This window comes from Ambystoma mexicanum, chromosome 12 (genome assembly GCF_040938575.1).
Source record: "Ambystoma mexicanum isolate Mex_15411 chromosome 12, UKY_AmexF1_1, whole genome shotgun sequence".
NCBI lineage: Eukaryota > Metazoa > Chordata > Amphibia > Caudata > Ambystomatidae > Ambystoma > Ambystoma mexicanum.
The window spans coordinates 1,042,642,306-1,042,662,807 of NC_090936.1; positions in this window are offsets into that span (position 1 = coordinate 1,042,642,306).

The window sequence follows — 20,502 nt, forward strand, 5'->3', positions numbered from 1 at the left end:
ACAGAATGGCGCCACTTTGGAGGGTCTCTGTCCAGAGGCCCGCCAAAAGTGGAACAAAGGGCTCAACCTTTGGTTTAGGAGTCACAGAGAAAAACACAGACGCCATTTTACAACCCGAGTTCTGGCAGAAAATACCACTCGATAAACCTATTTAAGATAAGTAGATCGGTGGTACGTTGGAGATTAACGAAAAACAGTATCAATCTTCAACAATGGGACGAATCCCATAGGGTTATGCTCGGGGTCGAACATAACAAGTAGTTTCCACTGCCACCAGCCAAAACTCGACAAGGAGGGACGGGACAGTGCCCCCTCGAGTAACAGATCCAGGAGTAATCGAATTACCCCTACTAGCACGTCCACAATAAGATGGTTGGTACTAGTTCTGTTAGCAAATTTAGGTCTAGTAAAGCCAATGGTGACTTTACATGCCCGGGGAGACGGTAGTCAGTCCCCGGGTATGGAGTCTATGGTGGGGGGACCAGCTAGGGTGCCCCCGCGTCACGACACGTAGGGTGCGGAGTGACACACATAGAAAAACTTATGAGACCCTATGGAGTAAAGGACCCCATAGCCCATCGAACACATTGACAACTCAAAGGAATCACACACATACATGTCCAAGAGTGAGAGGAAAAGGGTCACACTCTTGGCAGGATGGAAAAAACAAACTCCAGAAATCCAGCAAAGCTGCTGGGGGACTCACTAGGTTAGGAAATTCAGCCTAAACAGAGAATTCTCCCTAACACTCGCCCCCCCCAGACTAAGGGACAGGAGGATTTAATCCACTCCTGGATGAATCTCATACCTCTAGTCGATGATATACATCCTAGAGAGACCATCAGCATTTTGGTGGTGACACCCTGACCTGTGCTCAATGGTGAAATCGAACCCTTGCAGGCAGATCGACCATCTCAGTAGTTTCGGGTTTTCCCCTTTCATTTGCATTAACCATCTCAAGGGTTGGTGGTCAGTCTGAATAACAAAAGTAGAACCATACAAGTACGGCCTAAACTTCTTCAGAGCCCACACGATAGCAAAGCATTCTCTTTCGATTGTTGCCCACCTTGTTTCAGGGTCCTTCAGCTTGCGGCTGATGTAGCAAACGGGGTGCTCCCTACCTTTCCCATCCAGTTGACTGAGTACGGCACCTATCCCTACATTGGAAGCGTCTGTCTGCACAATGAAGTGTTGGCGGTAATCAGGAGCTCTGAGTACTGGGGCTTGGCAAAGAGCCTTTTTCAGGTTTTCAAAAGCCTGATTGCACTCCTCGTTCCATTTAACCTTTTTAGGGAATTTGGGCGAGGAGATGACATTCAGTGGAGAAGCTATGGTCCCATAGTTCTCTATGAAATTCCTGTAATACCCGGTGAGGCCTAGGAAGGCTCTCACCTGAGTCTGAGTAGTCGGTGTTGTCCAATTTTGCACAGCTTCAATCTTACTGAGCAAAGGCCTTATTTCTCCACCGCCTACCTCATGCCCAAGGTAGACTACCTTACTCTGTCCAATTTGGCATTTACTCGCCTTTATGGTCAGATTGGCTCGTCCAAGAGCCTGCAAAACATCTCTCAGGTGGGTTACATGTTCGTCCCAGGAATTGCTGAACACTGCTATGTCATCCAAGTATGCCATGCAGAAGTCCTCCATCCCGGTTAGAACCTGGTTTACCATCCGTTGAAACGTAGCAGGTGCATTTTTTAGTCCGAAAGGCATTACCGTAAACTGGTATAAACCAACGGGGGTAGAAAATGCAGTTTTCTCCTTGGCATGGTTGGTCAGGGCTATTTGCCAATAGCCTGACGTCAAGTCAAATGTGCTGAGGAACTTGGCGGCGCCAAGTTTATCCACCAACTCATCTGTCCTTGGCAAAGGGTGGGCATCAGTCGTGGTGACTGCGTTAAGAGCTCTATAATCCACGCAGAATCTAAGTTCTTTAGATCCGGCCTTTGGTACTAACACAACTGGGCTAGACCATGGACTAGTAGAGGGCTCTATTACCCCGAGATCAAGCATCTTGCTGACCTCGCCTTTGATGTGGGTTCTTACGTTTTCTGACATGCGATATCCTCTGCTTTTGACAGGCAGACAGTCACCAGTGAGTATCTCGTGCTGGCCCCAAGGGGTCAAGCCTGGTGAGAGCGAGAACAGAGAGGCAAACTGATTCAACATAGACTTGCACTCTTCTTGTTGCTCGGGTGTCAGATTGGAGGAGAGATTTACTCCTTCAATTTTTTCATCTAAAGGTAAGCCTCTGAGGAGATCCGGAAGAGCTTCACTCTCTTCTTCTTCCTCGGCTGATGCTAGAAGCAACGCTCCTACATCAGGTCGTGAGACATACGCTTTAAGTCGGTTGGTGTGAAAGACTGTCGGAGCCTCCTTGGGGTTGCCCAAGTCCACCAGATAGTTAACCTCGCCGAGCTTACCCACTACTCGGTAGGGTCCCATCCATTTATCTTGCAAGGCCCTCTGCCTTGTGGGGATCATAACAAGAACAATCTGGTTTTGAGCGAACTCAACCATGTTAGCCTTTTGATCGTGCCAGTGCTTGACCAATGCTTGTCCAGCTTTCAAGTTATCGCTTGCTTCTGTCATCAGGTGCGACATTCTCCTCCGGAGACCTATCACGTAGTCAGTCACTCTGACTGGCTTGGGGGAAGGAGCACTCTCCAACCCCTCCTTAATCAGGGCCAATGGACCTCTGACGGGATGACCATAGAGCAGTTCGAAGGGAGAGTAGCCTACTCCCTCCTGAGGGACTTCTCTATAAGCAAAAAGAAGGCATGGCAATAGAAGGTCCCACTTACGTTTAAGGGGTTCTTCTAGAGCACCTATCATGCTCTTCATGGTTCGGTTGAACCGTTCTACCAACCCATTGGTTTGTGGGTGGTAAGCCGTTGAGAACTTGTAAGTTACCCCGCAGGTTTTCCACATGGCTTTCATGTAGTGGGACATAAAATTTGACCCCCTGTCAGAGATAACTTCCTTAGGAAATCCGACCCTAGTAAAAATACCAAGGAGGGCCTTAGCCACAGCCGGAGCTGTAACAGTCCTCATAGGAATTGCCTCAGGATACCTAGTAGCATGGTCTACTACAACAAGTATAAACCTGTTGCCTGAGGAGGTTGGAGGATCAAGGGGACCAACGATATCAATCCCTACTCTCTCAAATGGGACTCCCACAACGGGAAGAGGCACTAACGGTGCCACATTCTTGGACCCAACCTTACCAGAGATCTGGCAGGTATGGCAGCTTCTGCAGTGTTTTTCTACTTCGGCCCCCATCTTTGGCCAATAGAAGTAGAGCGAGAGCCTTTCCTTAGTCTTCTTGAAACTCAAGTGACCAGCCAAAGGAATCTCGTGGGCTAACTGCAAGAACTGTGGTCTGTTCTCTTGGGGTACTACAAGGCGTTTGTAGTCTCCAGGTGCAGACTCGGTCGGTTCACTATAGAAGAGGCCATCTTCCCAGTGCAACCTATGTTTCCCAGGCTCTTGCCCTTCAGCCTGAGTTTCTGCCTGACGGCGAAGACCTTCCAGAGTTGGACATTCTCTCTGTCCCTTACTGAAGTCCGCCCTGCTGGGTCCACCTTCTGCCAGTAACGACTGCAGCTCAGGATGGTCAACAGGATCCAGATCTCCAATGAGTTCTTGGCCTTCCATTAGCTCTTCTTCAGAGTCTAATTCTACCATACAGGGTTGTATTTCCCCCTCAGCCTCAGCTGGAGGTGGAGTTACGGGTGTGACGTTGGACAACCGCGGGGAAGTCCGTGTCGGCTGCATTGGAATGTGGGCTGTTGGTTTTGGTTTAGAAGTTTTAGGTTTCCCTTTTACTTCTGTGTTCCTAGAGACAGCGGCCGCCATTTCCAATGGAGCAGGAGTGATTTCTTTCTTCATCATCTCCCCGAGAGTTCCGCGCAGGGTCCTCTCTCTTGCAGGTCTGGTTAGCTCCTGTAACCGTTTACTAGGAGGTCTGGGAGTATGCGATACAACTCCGAGAGTTTTCAAATCGTTACCCAACAGTACGCGTCCTGGTACCTCACTCTGTATGCTGACAGGTATCTTTACAGTCATGTCGTTACACTGGATGAGAACTGGTAATTGGGGAAGCATCTGCACAGGCCCTCCAGCTAACTTGGTGAGGCGTTTGGGTGCCTTAGCAACATCCTCAGCCTGAAAAAACGATTTATCCACCACAGTTATGCTGGCCCCAGTGTCCCTAATGGCAGGCGTCTCCTGAACATTCACCTGGACACTGTCCTTATAATACTCTTTAGTATTATCGGGGATAGAATTATAGACATCTAAATTCTGTTGTTCCCACAACCCCAGAGATACTAAAGAAACGCTGGCTGAGACTCCAATGGGTTCGTCAGCTAGCAGTAGAAAGTTTCCACTTGCCATTTGGACTTCCTCCTCTGGAGCGAAGGCTAAGGAGACAAGCTGGACCCCTGAAGGTTTACCCTTACATCTGGGATCTCCTTTCACGTGATCAGTCGAGCCACAAACAAAGCATTTCCCGAATGCTTTCTGGAATGGTGGCTTGTTCTGACCTCCTTCCGGTTTGGCACCAGAAGACATACTATTCTGCTGTGGTTTTCCCGGTGGCTTACCCTTCTGGTTTTGTTTGGGGCCCTCTTTGGAATGTGAGTTATTCGAATTCTCCTTTGAGTCTTTTTTAGGCTGTTTTCCCTCGTCCTTCTTCTGAGTTGCCCCAGAATCCTTGTGAGTAGCCCTGTTGGCACCCCACAAGTCAGCAGCCTTAGCTAGAGCCCTAGAATCTAATTCCTTCGAGTCAGCCAAGTGCTGTCTGAGCTCGGGAGAACAGGCATCATAAATCGACTCCAACATAAAAAGATTTCGCATACCCTCGTAAGTGTTAACTTTGTAACCCTTAATCCATCCCTCTAAGTTTTTCAACCCTTCACTCACCCAGGTAGCCCAAGGGGTACCATCATGCTTTTTGAGGGTTCTAAACCTCTTAAGATACTGGGAAGGGGTCTTCCCGAATCTAGCTATCAATGCTAGTTTCACACTTTCGTAATCCGTCTTATCCACCTCCCCCAATTCCATTACCACATCAGTCGCAACAGGAGGAAGCCTAGAGAACAACCAGGGAAGCAACGCATTCCCGGTGATGTCCTGGAGCCCATGATTGTATTCAAACAGTTTCAACCAATCCAACACATCCAATCTCGGTTCGTACATACCCACTAATTCCTTCGGCATCCGGGGTCTTTTGGGACTGGAGCTCCTAGAGGAACCAGAGGAGAGAGAAGCATTTTCCATAGACAACTTTTTCATTTGTAACTCATGATTAAGCTCTATTTCCCTGAGTCTTAACTCAGCTTGTTTCTGCTCAGCCTGGGCATTCATTCGTCTGAACTCGAGTTCTTGGTTTCGTTCAGATTGAGCCAAGAACCGTTTATATTCTAATTCGAGCTTCATTTTTTCAAGTTCAAAATAAGCAGGATTACTTGTGGGACCTGGTATTGGCCCCGTAGGCACAGTTGGTAAGGCAGGTAGAGGAACAGGTGAGACAGTTTCGTTAGCCTCGCCGTCCTCGTCAGCCTCTTCATCGCTATCATCAGAATTACGATTCAGATCAACACCATTACTGTTATCTACAGTTGCTGGAGAGTTTGGTTCCTCTGAACCAGTACCCAGACTTTGGTTCGCCAACAATCTCTCTATCAGTTCTAACTTCTTGCCTTTTACAGGAAGATTCTCTTGTCTACAGAGAGCTCGCAGACTCTCAGTATTTTTATCTGACAAAGACTCTTGGCTGTAAATTTCCATCGTAGACATGTTTTTTGAAAGTTGCTTTTGTAACGTTTTGTGGTTAGTCGTCCTACAGCGTCGAAAAACACTCTAAACTGTATGCTCGATACTAATCCCACCGCTGTACACCAGTGTTAGGCGGAAACCTGTGCAGCTCCCTCTGGGACCACTGCAAAAGATTTAGGACTACAGGTGTTGCGATGAACCCACTTGGTAGCAGTCTGTACCACACAGATTCAATTGGTAGCTGTGGCTGAGCAGTCAGACTTCTCTCAAGAAAAGTTGGTCAGTATAGGGAGCATACAAGATAGGGTAATTCTTCGCAGCAAAACGAGTAAACACGCAACCAGGCTTTAGTATAAAGATAGCAAGTTATTTATTAATAACAGAACATCTACGGAAAATACTAAAGCGAACCACGGCAAACAAATCAAAATGCAATTACTCTGCAGAATGGAATAAAGCTCAATCCCCGACAACACAATATCGACAACTCTAGGTCCTACGGCACCACTTATTTTCAGACAGAGGTGTATACCTCAACCCAGATGACACTCGAATATTTAGTGAGGAAGGGAGAGAAGAGATAGGCAGGTAATGAAGTCAACACGGTTCGTACTGAAGCAGGTAAAAATGCAAGGCAAGAAGGCATTAATCACACTAGATCATACAGTTCGGCGGCCAGGCCCACTCAGTGAGAGGTATGGCACGATGTCCTGGAAAGTCTCTATGGGTGATGCGTTCAAGTCTCAGTTAGCAGTTTGGTTAGCGACAGGTTGAACCAGTTCAGAACAAAGAGTGAATAAAGCTTGGAGGCAACCCAACGGAACGGAGAGGAATCAAATACCTCACACGGACCGATCGATAAGGGAAGCCAGGTGGTTACGGTACCTTGTTGTGGAAGACCACTCCAGCGGGGGCAGTTGTTCCTGGTGGTGGATGCACGACGGGTCTTGGCCAAGAGAAGAGATGCTCTCGTCGTCGAAGAGAAGATGTCCGGTGCACCACCAGGGAAGAAACCAGCCGCGGAGGGCTTCGTCACAAGGCACCACCTTTCGATCACGATGCCGGAGTAGTGGCTATCCGGTTGCCGGGTGCTCTGCACGGGCAATTCGACCACTGCGTCCAGGGCGATCAAAAAGCACAAAGAAGAAGAAGACTGGTTGTTCCCACCAGCCAGGGAAAGAGCCTCTCCGGCAGGGAGATCTCTTCTGTCGTCGGGAGATTGTAAGACGGTTCCGCAGGGCTCCACCGGAGGTGTCGTCGTGCAGGTCGGCTCAGCGTTACCCTCGTCGGATTTTTTAGGTCCAGTGGCGACGTTTCTAAGATCCAGTCCCAAAAAGCCCTGCTTTTATGCAGACGTCCCCCATTCATTCAGCCTAGCTTGTCAATCAATACATGCTAAGTGGTGAGCGGGAAGGCTCACCACCTGGGCCAATCACTCCAGAGTGCGACCTGAGTTGGCAAGGCAACTCGGTCCAGGGTGCCTAAACCCCCTCCCACACCCCTGAGGTAACCCAGACAGAATGGCGCCACTTTGGAGGGTCTCTGTCCAGAGGCCCGCCAAAAGTGGAACAAAGGGCTCAACCTTTGGTTTAGGAGTCACAGAGAAAAACACAGACGCCATTTTACAACCCGAGTTCTGGCAGAAAATACCACTCGATAAACCTATTTAAGATAAGTAGATCGGTGGTACGTTGGAGATTAACGAAAAACAGTATCAATCTTCAACAATGGGACGAATCCCATAGGGTTATGCTCGGGGTCGAACATAACAAGTAGTTTCCACTGCCACCAGCCAAAACTCGACGAGGAGGGACGGGACAGTGCCCCCTCGAGTAACAGATCCAGGAGTAATCGAATTACCCCTACTAGCACGTCCACAATAAGATGGTTGGTACTAGTTCTGTTAGCAAATTTAGGTCTAGTAAAGCCAATGGTGACTTTACATGCCCGGGGAGACGGTAGTCAGTCCCCGGGTATGGAGTCTATGGTGGGGGGACCAGCTAGGGTGCCCCCGCGTCACGACACGTAGGGTGCGGAGTGACACACATAGAAAAACTTATGAGACCCTATGGAGTAAAGGACCCCATAGCCCATCGAACACATTGACAACTCAAAGGAATCACACACATACATGTCCAAGAGTGAGAGGAAAAGGGTCACACTCTTGGCAGGATGGAAAAAACAAACTCCAGAAATCCAGCAAAGCTGCTGGGGGACTCACTAGGTTAGGAAATTCAGCCTAAACAGAGAATTCTCCCTAACAACATGGCACTGTCCTCTTGTTGCATTTTGCAAGTGGGTATTCATTTTAGCTGCTTGAATGTGTTTCTTCACAAAACTGCATTGGTGGTGTCTGTGTGGGTAGGGATGCACACATTGTAACACTTCCAGGTGAACAATCTCAGGCTGATATGGTTTTCACGGTTGATTCTCCAGACATTCAGGATCAGTGTCAGGTTGAGTCATCATTGATTGTCAGATGGAATGTGCCAGGGCAGTGTGCACTCCACAGGGGTGTCATTTCTATGTGAAGTAATTAGCCACTAGCTGTGTACGGGCTGCCTCCCCCGTGCCCTTTCCCCTCCCATGCGCAGCGGCTGTGCATGTGGTTGGGGATGTGGGGCCACCACCATGTCCACGGCCAGGCCCCGGCGTGTTGCAACGTTGTGCAGGACACATGCTGCCACTATGATCCTGCACACTACTGGGGGAGTGTACAACAGCTGCCCGCCAGAACGGTCAAGGGAGCGAAAGCGTGACTATAGCACTCCGAATGTGCGCTCCACTATGCCCCGGGTTGTAATGTGGGCTGTGTTATATCTTACCTGGGGTGGCGTGGTGGGGTTCCGAATTGGCGTCATCATGTGGGGGCTGAGAGGGTAGGCACTGTCCCCTGTGGAGGTGGTGATTGGTATCATTGGTGGGGTTGTGACTTTGCTCAGTATCTGACATGCATGCATGTGCAGTGGCATTCATACTCACCAAGCAGCCATGTATCGCCATGCCGCCCAGCTTCTAGGTCCCGGTTTAGGGTGGACATTCGGTAAATGAAGCTGTCGTGGGTGGACCCAGGATAGTTGGCATATACTGAGGTGATGATTCCCTTGGCATTACATACTACCTGCCTACTACCTACTACTAATGCCAGTGCTTGCGGTTCCTATAGATGTGCTCTGATGCCCTGGGGGTACGTAGAGCCACATGGGTGCAGTCGATGGCACCTAGCACTTTGGGGAATCGTGCCACACCGTAAAAATCCAGGGCGGCAGCATGCCTTTCTGCAGGTGTTCTGGGCAGGTATATGTGCCTGCGGACTGATGGCCGTGCAGTGATGATGTTCAAGACCTGGTCTAGGCAGCGTGACTGGGTGGCCTGTGATACCCCACCCACTATGGCACTTGTCCGCTGAAATGATCCAGTGGCTAAGAAGTGCAGTACATTGAGGACCTTCTCCAGGGGGCTGAGTGCTTGGGAGCACAGGGTGGGTGATGTGAGGTCATCCTCCCACTCACTCACCAGGTCCAGTATTATGTGTGGTGGAAACCTGTACCTCCCATACACCTGGTCATCAGGCATCCCGAAAAGGCTGGTTCTGGGTGTGAATATTCTGGCCCTGACTATCCTCCTCCTCCTCCTTTGGTAGCCCACGCCCACTGCTGCTAGAAACGGTATGTTCATCCTGGGTCTGAGCTTGTTATTTAGTTAGCGCGCAAATTTATGCGTTGCGCGTGTTGTAGGCGAGCGTGTGACCCGCGCACCCCTGAAATCCAGTACCCAGTCCAATAGCATGTGGAAATTCCCGCGCACCCCGGGCTACAGGTGCGCTGACGTACTTGCGTGTGTAAGTGCCCGCGCACCCCTGAAATACACGTACATAGGCCAATCGCCTGTACGCGCACTTTTGTCCAATTACACGCGATGACACTCTGACGTGCAGTCTTTCCACGTGTGCTCCGTCATCACGTGCTGTGTGGGAAACACCTGTGCGGGTCACGTCACAGACGCGCTTACGCGCTGAGGGCCTTTGGTCCAATAGAATCGCGTATGCGTGCTGACGCGCTTACGCGCTAAGGGCCTTTCCTCGAATTTCACGCTGACGTGCAGGATTTTCACGTGCCAAATCACTCCGTATCAAGCTGGCCACGCGAAAACACACGGAAGACCACGCTCCTGCCCAGAAGGCCGAATTACTGCCCCCCAGTGCCCCGAGCAGCCTCCCACGTGCCATCTGCTGCTGCCTGCCTGCCTGCCTGCCTGCTGCCACCGTGCCCTGCCATTTGGTGGCTGCACATCAGCCATCTGCAGGGGTCCAGTTGCTGTGTCCACCCCTGCTGGAACTGAAGACTCCCGACTGGGATTACATCGCTCCACAGCCCAGCCCCAGGACCCAGTTGCCCACCCACACCTGCCTCTGGGGTTGCCATGTCGGGCACTTCCACATCTGGCACCAGTGGCAACCCCAGGCCAGAGGGGCAGAGGGGCACCAGCTTCACTGCCACCGAAGTTGGTGTCCTGGTGGAGCATGTCCTGGGGCAGTATGATGCCCTCTTTGGATCATCCCGCGCCAGCAAGGAAGGACGGGAGAGGATCTGGGCCGACTGTGTGGTTGCCAGCAACGCGGAGGGGGTGGCAACCCGCGACGTCCAGAAGATCAAGAAGCGCTGGGAGGACTTGAGGTCCAGGACCCTCGTGAAGGCCCGGCGCCTCGTGGACGGGGGCCGGGGCCGCATGAGTTCCATCCAGATAAGGGTCCTGGAACGCGTACGCCCAGCGCTCCACGCCCAGATCCTTGAGAGGGAGACCCGTCTGGAGTTGAGCGGTAAGTGTCCAAGCATTGCTGTGTGAGACAGGGCATGTTGCGGTGTGCTGGTTCTCTGATACTTGCCTGTATGTGTGACATAGGCCATGTATGCATGTATGTGTGCAGGGACATCATGGTAATGCATGTGCGACCAGTGATGTGTGAACCACATGGTTGTTGCATGTGTTTAAATGCCACATGGGGAGCCCTATGCAGATTTTAAACATGAGAGCATGCCACTCTCTGTTCCTGGACATGGGTGGGGGTGAGGGATGGGTGCTGATGGCAGGTACATATATGGTAGCCATGTCTGTGTGCCTGACCTGCGTGTCTGTGACTTGTGCATGCCATGGATGCATGACACATGTGTGTGACAATGCACAGATTCACTGATGCAGCCTAGTTACCCTTGTATCCGCTGTGTTTGGGGTGTATGGGGCCAGATGGATGTGACTGAGGTGAAGTGTGTGCATGTGATAGGCATGGCCCATGATGCATGTAAATTCCATATCATTGTATGTTTCAAGAGTCCATTGGACATGTATGGAAATGTCCATGGCATGCACCATGCCTGTTACTGTGTGTGTTTTGCCTGGACTGACCCATGTGTTGTGGAGGGACATGATGGAAGTGTACTTTGACAGTGGTACTCATCTGCTATTGCTTCCTGTCTAGGGGACCCTCTACGCAGCGGCTAGTGAAGAAGAGGGCGGAGACGGCGCTGTGGAGCAAGGCGGCAGGGATGCCCCCACGGCTGCAGCGGAAGGGGTGGGTGAGCCCCCACAGGGGCCTGCTACGGTGGAAGACAGTGAGGAGCCATCCAGGTTGGTGGTTTCCACGGAGGAGGAGGCCGCCACAGGGGCACACATGGGGCCTGGTGGGGGCATCCCTGCTGGTGCAAGTGGTGCAGTCCAGGGCCAGGGGCAGGAAGCAGCACAGGTCACCATAGAGGGGCCTGTGCATGTCGCTGTACCTGACCCTGTGAGTGCACCACCATGCACCAGCAGGGTTGCCCCGTCCCAGGCCCTTCCGCAGGTAGAGGGGATGTCCATGTCACCTGACTCCCCTCCACCTGCGGACGAGGGGACCTGTGTCTGTATGGAGAAGGTCCTGATTTGGGTTGCGATGCACGCGGGTGCAATTCGTGATGACGTGCGTGCTTCCCGGGAGGAGCACGCACATCATCACGAAGAGCACCGTGCCAACGTGGCCCAATTGGGATCTTCCATGTTCGGGGGTTTCCTGCATGTGTCGGCCAATCTGGCGGCCCTCTCCTCCTCTGTGGAGGCTATACGCCGGTCGTTCTCCTTGCCGTCTTCCGGCCCAGATGCCACCAGGGCCCCCTGTGGACCTGCCCTGACCTATGCAGCCAGCTCAGTGGGGATCCCATCCCTGCCACAGTCGGGAGTCGGAGGTCAAGCAGGGGTGGACACCACAGCAACTGTACCCCAGCAGATGGAGGATGTGCCGGCATCATCAGGCAGGGCATGTGCACGACGGCGTCGGTGGATTCCATCAGCCTGGATGCCGTCGTGCTGGCAGAGGCAGTTGCGTCGGAGGCAGCAGCAGAGCCAACGTGGGAGGCATCATGGCTCGGGGCCATCAACATCGGAGGGGCAGGCATCGGCCGGAGGGCAGGAGGACCCAGGACAGGAAGTGTCTTCCATGTGGCTGCGGTTGGGCCAGCAGATAGGTGCGGAGCGGCGGCGGGCGGAAGAGGAGCGGCTCACGATGGTCAGGGCGGAGAACTCCATGCGGAGGGCCCTGAGGCGGGCCGAGTGCCTCGAGGCAATCCGCAGGGGGTTGGAGGAGCAGATGGTGTCGTCCCTGCGGACCCTCGGGGCCATGGAACAGGGCCGCCTCCGGGACATAGACGAGGAGTTTGATGATGCCCTGGCCAGGGACACTACGGAGTGAGCCGCTGGACTTGCCCGCCGCCTTTGTATATAGTTCTTTAGTTTTAGGTTTCATTTGTTTATTCTTATGATTTGGAGTCGACGGACACAGCTCCACTTTTTGTATATAGTTGCATTTTTGTTAGGGTTTTTTGTAGGTTTCCTTTGTTCAGTTGGGCTCATGGACCCTTGGATATTTTGTACATAGTTCTTCATTGGATTGTTTTATATTTTTATTTTTTATTTCTTCTCCATGGAGCAATGGTGTTTGGATTTATTTTTTTTCTGTCGGATTGATTTCATTTTTAATGTGACTTTGAAGTACATTTTTTTTGGATTTGGTGTTTTTGTTTTTTTGGGACGGACATGCACCTTTTCTTTTTTTCATTGGCATTGTAGTTTGTTTCATTTCATTTGCATTCATATTTTTTTAATACAATTTTGTTTTCATAATTCACTGTGTGGTATCATCTCATTGGTTTCATGCATGTCATGTTGGGTGTTTTCCAATTCATTTGCAACCATTGTGTGTGACAGACATGGGTTCATTTGCTTTATGTACGTTGGGGGTGTAACATGTAATTTCCATTTCCATGTGGGTGAATGGGTTACTTGGTAGGGCCTTTTGGCTGTGGAGGCTGACCATTACGCACATGGTTGGTGATTGTGAGGACCTGGGTGCAGGGGGACATGAGTGGGGGCCTGGTGGAGGGTGCCCCTGGTGGCGGGGGGTGGGGTGGTGGGAGACATGAGTGGGGGCCTGGTGGAGGCTGCCCCTGGTGGCGGGGGGGTGGGGGTGGTGGGAGACATGAGTGGGGGCCTGGTGGAGGCTGCCCCTGCACTGCTGGGGGGTGGGGGTGATAGGGGACATGGGTGGGGGCCTGGTGGAGGCTGCCCCTGCACTGGTGGGGGGTGGGGGTGGTGGGAGACATGAGTGGGGGCCTGGTGGAGGCTGCCCCTGGTGGCTGGGGGGTGGGGGTGGTGGGAGACATGAGTGGGGGCCTGGTGGAGGCTGCCCCTGGTGGCTGGGGGGTGGGGGTGGTGGGAGACATGAGTGGGGGCCTGGTGGAGGCTGCCCCTGCACTGCTGGGGGGTGGGGGTGGTGGGAGACCTGGATGTGGGCCTGGTGGAGGGTGCCCCTGGTGGCGGGAGGGTGGGGGTGGTGGGAGACATGAGTAGGGGCCTGGTGGAGGCTGCCCCTGCACTGCTGGGGGGTGGGGGTGATAGGGGACATGGGTGGGGGCCTGGTGGAGGCTGCCCCTGCACTGCTGGGGGTGGGGGTGGTGGGAGACATGGATGGGGGCCTGCTGGAGGGTGCCCCTGGTGGCGGGGGGGTGGGGGAGGTGGGAGACATGAGTGGGGGCCTGGTGGAGGGTGACCCTGCACTGCTGGGGGGTGGGGGTGGTGGTAGACATGAGTGGGGGCCTGGTGGACGCTGCCCCTGGTGGCTGGGGGGTGGGGGTGGTGGGAGACATGAGTGGGGGCCTGGTGGAGGCTGCCCCTGCACTGCTGGGGGGTGGGGGTGGTGGGAGACATGGATGGGGGCCTGGTGGAGGGTGCCCCTGGTGGCGGGGGGGTGGGGGTGGTGGGAAACATGGATGGGGGCCTGGTGGAGGGTGCCCCTGGTGGCGGGGTGGTGGGGGTGGTGGGAGACATGAGTGGGGGCCTGGTGGAGGCTGCCCCTGCACTGCTGGGGGGTGGGGGTGATAGGGGACATGTATGGGGGCCTGGTGGAGGCTGCCCCTGGTGGCTGGGGGGTGGCGGTGGTGGGAGACATGAGTGGGGGCCTGGTGGAGGCTGCCCCTGGTGGCTGGGGGATGGGGGTGGTGGGAGACATGAGTGGGGGCCTGGTGGAGGCTGCCCCTGCACTGCTGGTGGGTGGGGGTGGTGGGAGACATGGATGGGGGCCTGGTGGAGGGTGCCCCTGGTGGCGGGGGGGTGGGGGGGGTGGGAGACATGAGTGGGGGCCTGGTGGAGGCTGCCCCTGGTGGCTGGGGGGTGGGGGTGGTGGGAGACATGAGTGGGGGCCTGGTGGAGGCTGCCCCTGCACTGCTGGGGGGTGGGGGTGGTGGGAGACATGGATGGGGGCCTGGTGGAGGGTGCCCCTGCACTGCTGGGGGGTGGGGGTGGTGGGAGACATGAGTGGGGGCCTGGTGGAGGCTGCCCCTGGTGGCGGGGGGGTGGGGGTGGTGGGAGACATGGATGGGGGCCTGGTGGAAGGTGCCCCTGGTGGCGGGGGGGTGGGGGTGGTGGGAGACATGGATGGGGGCCTGGTGGAGGGTGCCCCTGGTGGCGGGGGGGGTGGGGGTGGTGGGAGACATGAGTGGGGGCCTGGTGGAGGCTGCCCCTGCACTGCTGGGGGGTGGGGGTGATAGGGGACATGTATGGGGGCCTGGTGGAGGGTGCCCCTGGTGGCGGAGGGGTGGGGGTGGTGGGAGACATGAGTGGGGGCCTGGTGGAGGCTGCCCCTGCACTGCTGGGGGGTGGGGGTGATAGGGGACATGGGTGGGGGCCTGGTGGAGGGTGCCCCTGCACTGCTGGGGGGTGGGGGTGGTGGGAGACATGAGTGGGGGCCTGGTGGAGGCTGCCCCTGGTGGCGGGGGGGGGTGGGGGTGGTGGGAGACATGAGTGGGGGCCTGGTGGAGGCTGCCCCTGCACTGCTGGGGGGTGGGGGTGATAGGGGACATGGGTGGGGGCCTGGTGGAGACTGCCCCTGCACTGCTGGGGGGTGGGGGTGGTGGGAGACATGGATGGGGGCCTGGTGGAGGGTGCCCCTGGTGGCGGGGGGGTGGGGGTGGTGGGAGACATGGATGGGGGCCTGGTGGAGGGGGCCCCTGGTGGCGGGGGGGTGGGGGTGGTGGGAGACATGAGTGGGGGCCTGGTGGAGGCTGCCCCTGCACTGCTGGGGGGTGGGGGTGGTGGGAGACATGAGTGGGGGCCTGGTGGAGGGTGCCCCTGCACTGCTGGAGGGTGGGGGTGGTGGTAGACATGAGTGGGGGCCTGGTGGAGGCTGCCCCTGGTGGCTGGTGGGTGGTGGTGGTGGGAGACATGAGTGGGGGCCTGGTGGAGGGTGCCCCTGGATGCTGGGGGGTGGGGGTTCTGGGTGACATGAGCAGGTGTGCAGGGTAGTCCCCTGTGGTGTGTGCTGCCTGCAGGGGCCGTGGAGGGTGTACAGGGAATACCTGGGAGCACACAGCCAACTCGCGTGTGGAACTTCACGCGCACCCCTGAAATCCATGTACACGGCCAAATCGCGTGTGGAACTTCCCGCGCACCCCTGAAATCCACGTACCCTGACAAATCGCGTGTGGAACTTCCTGCGCACCCCTGAAATCCACGTACCCGGCCAAATCGCGTGTGGAACTTCCCGCGCACCCCTGAAATCCACGTACCCGGCCAAATCACGTGTGGAACTTCCCGCGCACCCCTGAAATCCACGTACACGGCCAAATCGCGTGTGGAACTTCCCACGCACCCCTGAAATCCACGTACCCTGACAAATCGCGTGTGGAACTTCCCGCGCACCCCAGAAATCCACGTACCCGGCCAAATCGCGTGTGGAACTTCCCGCGCACCCCTGAAATCCACATACACGGCCAAATCACGTGTGGAACTTCCCGCGCACCCCTGAAATCCACGTACCCGGCCAAATCGCGTGTGGAACTTCCCGCGCACCCCTGAAATCCACGTACCCGGCCAAATCGCGTGTGGAACTTCCCGCGCACCCCTGAAATCCACGTACCCGGCCAAATCGTGTGTGGAACTTCCCGCGCACCCCTGAAATCCACGTACCCGGCCAAATCACGTGTGGAACTTCCCGCGCACCCCTGAAATCCACGTACACGGCCAAATCGCGTGTGGAACTTCCTGCGCACCCCTGAAATCCACGTACCCTGACAAATCGCGTGTGGAACTTCCCGCGCACCCCTGAAATCCACGTACCCGGCCAAATCGCGTGTGGAACTTCCCGCGCACCCCTGAAATCCACGTACCCAGCCAAATCGCGTGTGGAACTTCCCGCGCACCCCTGAAATCCACGTACCCAGCCAAATCGCGTGTGGAACTTCCCGCGCACCCCTGAAATCCACGTACACGGCCAAATCGCGTGTGGAACTTCCCGCAAACGCCTTGAATTCACATGCCCTGCCAATTCGCGTGTGAGACTTCCCGCGCACCCCGGTATACACGCACACGTATATTTTTGTCAGCGGGTGTCCGTTTTTGTGGGTACCCCTTTGCACGTCATTTGTCCTGGAGGGCCACAGTATAGGACATTCATCATGGCTGTATATAGGTGCTATTTGTTGGCGCACCTTTTGGCGCACATTTCTTCCAGGCGCACAGATGCTACCGCCTGCTTTCTTGTGGCGGTCGTGTTTGTGCCTGTGCGCTGGTTTGAGCGTGCGCTTTTTTGCCCTATTCTATTCCATGAATACGTGTTGTAGGCGAGCGTGTGGGCGTTCCGCGCACTTGTACCCTGTACTTCCCCCGTGACGCCCACATTTTGGCAAGTTGTTCCCCATTCCGAGTGTTACGCCCCGTGTTCCGCCTACTTTTGTTGCGTGCGCCGCGCTATGTGCGATTTTCGCTGTGGCCTGTGCGATTTTCGCTGTGACCTGGCGCACGCAGTTAGATGGCCTGTGCGTCAACGTGCGCCGCGCACTTTTTTATCGCACATCCGATGGTTTTCTCGCGCACGGCCTTCCATGAATCGATGTGCGCTGCTTTTCGTGCGATTTTCGCACTTGCACTGCGATTTTCGCTATTCCACTGCGATTCGCACGTTTTTGGCCACTTGCGCCGCGCTAATTATTCCATGAATCGGCTTCTTAATGTCATATTTCTCAGTTTCGAAAATCTAAATATCTAATGTATGCTGGACAGGGGTCAAGTCCTAAAAATTAAAGTGAGGGGACTCATCAACAGACAAATGGGATGTGACATCGCCAGAAATTATCATAGCAAGGTGAAATATGCACATTTCATTAAATTGGCTTTGCATAACCATCCAAATTGCACATGACAAATGGCATTTGGGTTTTTATAAAATCAACACATACACAAAACCAAGAGAGGATATTTTCTTCTAATAGTGTTTTTCAAAAAGTTAAAAGGTGTGCATGTTTTAAACTACAAGAACCAATACAAATGTTTTCCCTGGGACATGCAGAACCGAAATGAGACCTTTCACCTTTAGTTGTTTGTTATTCTACACCAGGTTATGTAGTGCAGTGGTGAAGTGTCCGGCCTACAAACAAGAAGACTGTGGTTTAATCCCCGAGGTTGGCCTAAATCCAAAGAGGAGGTTGGGCTAAATCCAAAGAGGACATTCAATGTTTCTCGTTTTAGCTGGGGGGGGACTGAGTCCACCCTCTGAATAAAGTGGGTGGACTCCGTCCCCGCGTGTAACCTCGACTTGAGCCCTGATGCTGGATATTTTTGACAGTGAATTTCTCGACCTAAAGAAGTCTCTCAACATCGAGTTGCATCTCAGCAGCAAATGGGTTGCTGGTGCCCTCATTATAGTTTCCTTTGATGCAGAACTTTGCTTGTGGCGGATATGCAGTGATTGCAACGAATACAAAACAGCTAATGCAATTTTAAACGAACCCAAAACATCTACAAAAAAAGTAACACATTTTTAAAAACTATATTTATATGTAGTTTGGAATGGAAATAATAGTGTTTTTTATTGTAGATGTTTTTGGTTCGTTAAAATGTATTTGTTGTTTTGTGATTCGTTAAAATCACATGTAACCCTTGTGGTGATGATGTTGATTTGATTTGATTTATTGTTTGCTTGCTAGGCGCTTACACAATGAGACACTACTGTTTCAAAGTGCCCCCAGGGCAAGGGAGGGAGCAGGGGTGGGAGGTACATTGAAATACATAAAAACACAATTTAAGAGCAGGGTGGGAGGAAAAACAGGACAAACCTACTATTCCTTGTAAGTATTCAGAACATGAAAGTGCAGCAAGGAAGAAGGCGGGGGGGGGGTTAAGCGATGGGGAGTCTGAGCTCACGGGTGAGCCACAGATGAAGTGCTTTGGGTGTTGAGTGCAAGACGGCCAGGCGCCTTGTGGGGGGAAGTGCGAGTCTCCAGGGCGGCGGGTGTAAGTGCAAGTGCAGAGGATATACTGAAGCCAGGCCAATTGGGTGGGGATGCATAAGGGCCCAGAACACCAATCACAGCAACTGTGGGATTGGCAGGGGAGAGAAGAAGGGAAGGAGGAGATAAAGAGGAGAGTCTTAAGGAGCTTCTGGAATTTAAAAAGATCCTGCTCAAGTTGCAGAGGGAGTGGGAGGCTGTTCCATAGGAAGGAGCAAGCTGAGGAAAGTGAGCAAGTAAAATGCTTTACCCACAGAGAGTTGGAGCCAGAGGAGCGTAGTGGTCTAGATGGAGAGTATTTAGCAAGATAAAGTTGAAGATAGTGTGGCCCCCGGGCCCAGACCGCCTTGTGGATGATGCAGAGGGATTTGAATTTAATCTGTGCAGGAACCAGGAGCCAGTGAAGACGTTTTAGTAGAGGAGAGATACAGTCCATGGGCTTATGGCCAAGGATATGTCTCGCTGCCCTGTTCTGGATTATCTGGAGACGTTGCAGAGTGGAAGATGGTAGATTCAGGAAGAGGCTATGGGATGATGGAGGGTGCCAGAGGGTCGGCAGGGAATTTGGAAAAGAGCTGTGCGTCGTGTGCGTAACACTGGAAGCTGGAGGAGAAGGAGGGGATGAGGCGTGCAAGCAGAGAAAGGCAGATATTAAAGATCCAGGGGGAGAGGATAGACCCCTAGGGTACACAACAAGTGGAGTAGGAAGTAGGAGAGGAGAAGGAGCCTAGGATGATTTGAGAAGAGCAGTCTGTAAGCAAGGATGTCAGCCAGTCCAGTGCCCATTCCGAGATACGAAGTATATTGTGGAGCCTCTGAATGAGGATGGAATGGTTTACTGTGTTAAAGGCAGAAGAGAGATCGAGAAGCATAAGGACAGCGGGGATGTTGGAGTCCAGAGACACAAGCAGTTCTTCAGGGGTGTTCAGAAGAGCAGTTTCTATGCCTCAGGATGCTCGGAATCAAGATTGATGGTCGTGGAGACCACCAACAAGTTCAGTGTGAGAGTTGAGTTGGGGTAAACCAACTTCTCCAGCAATTTTGTCAGGAAGTGGGTGATGGAAATAGGGCAATAGTTGGCGGGGCAGCTAGGGTCTGACAAAGGTTTTTTCAGGAATGGGCGCACAAGCGAGTGCTTATGGGAGGGGGTGCAAGAGAGGTGATGTTTTCCTTGATGGTTCTGGATGAGCAGGGGGATACCTGCTTAGAAGAGGCCTTCATGGAGGTTCCATGTGTTAAAATCGCGGCATAAATGGCCTTGGATACAAAATATTGCACAAAAAGACCATGGTTTTGCAGCCACAATCCATGTAAGGGATGCAGGGGACACCCCTGCAAGCCCCAAACCCATTATACCATTTAAGGAAGCGGGGGACACCCCGCAACCCACGCCCCCCTTAAATGGTGTAATGGGGTACACCTTTACTGGGTCTAACCACAGCATTTTTTACGCAATTTTTTGTACAGGAGACATTTTTGCCGCAATTTTATCTGCATACCTTCAAGGAGCAGACAAGTTTGGTAGCTTCTTCAGTTGTGACAGGGGTGAAGGAGGAGGATGAGGAAGGAGGGGGGCAGGGAGGTTAGGCGGTGTGGGACGGGCTTTGAGGATGTGTTGCAAGGGTGGTGAGGAGGTCCTGGGTTTTGGAGGCAAAGTGTTAGGCCAGTGTATTACAGAGGACCTGTGAGGGAGAAGGGGAGGAGGAGACTGAGGAGGATTTGGCTAATTCCCTGCAGATCTTGAAAAGTTCAGCCATGTTATTGGATGCACCGGAAACCGGTGCCTGAATGTGGGCTCTTTTCTTGGCACAGATGGAGTGTCTGTATTGCCTTTGGAGCAGGCAGCAGGCCAGTTTGTCAGTGGATGAGCCTGAGGTTTGCCATTTTCATTCTACAGCCATGCACTTACGTTTTT